Below are 4,314 nucleotides of genomic sequence, written 5' to 3'. Positions count from 1 at the left end.
AATTTCATAAAAAAGACTTGAATATCATGGTAGTAAAAGATCGTTATTAAACTTACTCATTATCCCTGCTCTGTTATTCCTTCTACAAGCAGATAACAGTATGAAATGTTACATGAGCTGGATATTTGCCTAATGACGTTATCTTAACGATACAGTTTCAAATCAACACGCTGAACATTTCAAGCGAATGTACTGCGAACCAAAATGACTATGTATTTTAAAAACTTAGCCGTTTCAGCAATACTATCACATTCGGATTGTATATATTGAATAGTTGACGCTATATCGCTCATTATTAAACAAGGCATCTCTATGGTAGTACGGTAGAGATTCAAAAAATACCAACACACTACCAGTGGATCCCGCGAGGTAATAAATTATCAACATCAAGGAAAAGTCAGCAAAATTTGCCTAAGAGTTGAGGCTAGCCGCTAACGTCCGAATGCTTAATGTACTATTATTGTAGCTATATCTCCTTGGACTCTACGGGGCAATCTCGGGGGTCAATTCTATCTGTCTTGTGGCTTGTCGGAAAACCGCTGTTTTGCTATTTATTATTTATAATTTCCGGGATGACTAAAATCTCTCGCTTTTGTAGTATAATAATTAGTAAAATAATTTACTTAAAGTTATGTTTAATACATATATTATTGAATCCGTGGCTTATAGCGTCTGCCACGGTAACCTAGAAGACGTCCGTTCGAATCCGGCCGGATCGAAGGAATTTTATCTGAGTGTTCGATCTTTGTATTAATAATTATAATAAACTAGTGGAATAATTTCACAAAAAACAAATTAAATATCAATTCAATAAAAATTTAAAATACAGTGAATATCGATATCTCTCGCCAGGGCTGGTAACTGTAAAGATATCGAACTGGGTGATAAAACTTTCATAGATTTCTCATAGATGGCGCTACGACTGAAACGACGTTGAAAAAAAACAAATACAAAGATACGACGCAAGCACATAGAAAAATTCGTGAGGTCCGCTTCTTCGTTCCGTGGCTTAGTTGGTATAGCTTCTGGCACGGTGAGCTAGAAGACGTCGGTTCGAATCCGGCCGGATCGAAGGAATTTTTTCTGAGTGTTCGATCTTTGTATTAATAATTATATTATTAGAATTAAATATTTATTGAATCCAATAAAAATTTAATTACAGTTAATAGCGACGTTTCTAACCAGGGCTGGTAGCTATAAATGTATCTAATTGGGTGAAGAAATACTTTCATAGATTTCTCATAGATGGCGGGACAGCCAAAAAGTCGTTGAAAACAGAAAGATGTGACAACAAGCACATAGAAGCACACAGAATCGGTCTGGCATGGTTTGCTAGGAGCCGTCGTTTCGAATCCGGCCGGATCGAAGGAATTTTTTGTAAGTGTACGTTTTTTGTTTTAACAATTATGTTATTGGAACCTTTGCTGGATTTTATTTGAAGTAAGTGGTAAGTAATTGTTCTTTTTCCATAAGTTGCATCTTTTGTGTAAATATTGTACAACAGATGTGTAGAAGTCTATCTAAAAACGTTAAAGACTGCCTATAATGTCAATTATACACTCCCGGACACGTAAATCTAGCCAACTTGCATTTTCAGTATGAAATGGCCTAAACCTAAATAATGTCTGATTGATCAAAAACTGTTAAGCCATTTTGAGATTGGTATACTAAACGTCATTTCCATTAAGTCCTTGTTGAAAATTTGAATTTATAAAACAGTGGAAAAAGTTTTCTTCGGTGTTAACAATATGTGTTCCGTCTTTTGAGAATAAAAATGCAAGATGGCTCGATTTATATTTCTGGGAGTATATAAATATAGGTGACAGTACATTAGTAGAGGCATAAGAATATATTTATCCTTTTGGTCCTATCAATAGGAGCATAACGACATATTAGTCCTCGTGCTCCTACTAGTTGGAGCATCCAGTATAAGCATGAAGAAACGGTCAATATAACAAATGCGCCCAAAACAACCATATTTATGTACTAGCATACAAAAAATTTAATATTAGCAATGTTGTGTATGTCGAATGTCTTCTGCTTTCATACAAGTATTATTTAGATTGATTCCTATTTCCCATTACTTTTACATACGGTCTTTGGGATATATACATATGTATATTTTGCAATTTTATGAATGTCACGAAGCATATTATTCATTGTGTTCTTTTATTATTCATACGATTCATAGTTGTGAGGATTACCAAATCGCAACAAATACATACGAAAAGAACGACGTTATTTTCAGTAACAGAAACCGACAAAGGGTCTTTAGTGTGACCGGAAACTTATTTTAACCCAACTGTTTGTTACGTTTATAGTAATTACATGAGTTGTTTTTTTTTCTCCCTCTCTCGAGTCTCCAAAAATTTCGTAACTTCTTTTCAGTTACCTCACGTTTTTCGAATGAAATTTATATATTTTTGAGCTTCGCCATAATTACGGAGCCGCTTGGTCCATGAGTAGAATATTGAAGAGCCTAAAGGCGCTCCGATGGAGGTTTAATTATTTATATGGAGACTTAATGAAGTGGGGGAAATAAGAGGATATTAAAGCTGTGATGGAATTTACATTGGCGTTTATTATATTTTATTAAATAGTAGCATATAACTGTTTTATATGATGAGTTATGAGAGATTGTAGTGTAAAGGTAGTATTAAAATTATCGTATTTTTCCAAGAATATTCAAAAGAGACACAGTTTTTCAACAAAACTTGAAAAAAGTAAAGTGTTTATCTATATAAATATTATTAGTACTTTGTTCATTAATGACAGTAAATAATAAATTAACGACGAGAGTCTATTAGAAGCTTAAATACAAAGGCTTTAATGACCCTAGGTACGCATAAGCCGTGATGAGATATAAAACAAATGTTTTGAAAGTACTAAAAAACGTACAGAAGTTGAATGTATAAAATTAATTTAGAAAAATATACAAGTTAAATTGCAAATTATTCGTTTTTTTCTATACTTACTTCAAGCTTAGGTGAATTAATTTCAGATTTTTCGAGCAAAAAATGTTTGCATAATCTTGACTTATATGAGAAGTAGGTACATTGCAATTAAATTTTTTTTAAGTAATGAAAAGGCTCATAGACATAATTTTGGATAGGTTAGGATATGTTTATGACAGATTAATACGGACGTTCCAAACTAATCGGGATCAGCATTACCTTCAGTCAATTGAGCCGTACAAGCCCATTACCCAATATGAAGTGCAAGTCTGTCTCGGAACTGGCGTGTCAAGCATCCATGTTGATTTATAAACGCAATTCAAAATTGAAGGCTTAATTATTAACACGTACATCTCTAGGTATTATTAACATTCGAATTAACCAGTAACTGCAACTACATACAGGTCATTACTAAGAGTGAAGTGCGACTATGGGTTAACGTAAGTAGGCGTGCCGATCACCCATTACTGCTAGGGTCCCCTGATTTACTGCGGACCCTCGGGCTGCTCTCGTGTGGGATTACAGCGGGTCTGCCGGCAACTCTTGTTTATAATGGATAGTACATCAGTACTATTATATATATTAACACCACTGTTACAGAAGGCATTTTTAATATTAAAACTAACCTGAATGTTCATTATTTCTTAAATTATAAATACAATTATTTATTGCTTCTTAAACGCACTGTTGAGAGTTTAATGATCGTATTTAAGTTGCAATCTAATATTCAAGAATGTTTAGCTGCTAATCACTAGGATTTATTAATAAGGTACTTTTATCAAACGTTGATGTGAAGATATACGGATTAGTAAGACGCTTGTCTTAATTATGTAATCTCCTTTGTTGGTAGATCAATGAATATCCTTTATAAAGTAAACACATACTAGTATAATGGTAAGCATACCATAATGTGGTTACTTGTTACTTTGTAAATAAGATTATTATTAAGTGCGTGTCTTATCAAACCTTTTTAAGGTTTATTATACATATGTGTTATTTCTTAAGGTTTTTTTAATAGTACAAGTGACGGGACGAACAAGCGTGGTGGTAGGTGACACACCTGTCCATAACCGCCGCAATGCCACTCAAAGCTCTGAGGAGCATTACCACTGCACCCGCCACCCTGAGACATAAGTGGTCAAGCTCTATGTGTCTGTAATTTCATCAACACCCTTACCGTTCAAAACTGGAACGCAGTAATGCTTACATTACTGCTTGACAGAAGAAAAGGTGGCAGTGCTTCCCTGGATGAATTCTTTCACAAGGAACTTTACTGCTACAACAAATTTCTTAAGGTTAGTTGGAACTAAAATGTTTGCTAAAATTTTGTTTGTTTTGTGGTACAATAAAGTGTTTATGT

This window comes from Hyposmocoma kahamanoa, unplaced genomic scaffold (assembly GCF_003589595.1).
Source record: "Hyposmocoma kahamanoa isolate Upper Pololo Valley unplaced genomic scaffold, ASM358959v1 87, whole genome shotgun sequence".
NCBI classification, from domain to species: domain Eukaryota; kingdom Metazoa; phylum Arthropoda; class Insecta; order Lepidoptera; family Cosmopterigidae; genus Hyposmocoma; species Hyposmocoma kahamanoa.
Note: the sequence above shows the minus strand (reverse complement) of the source record.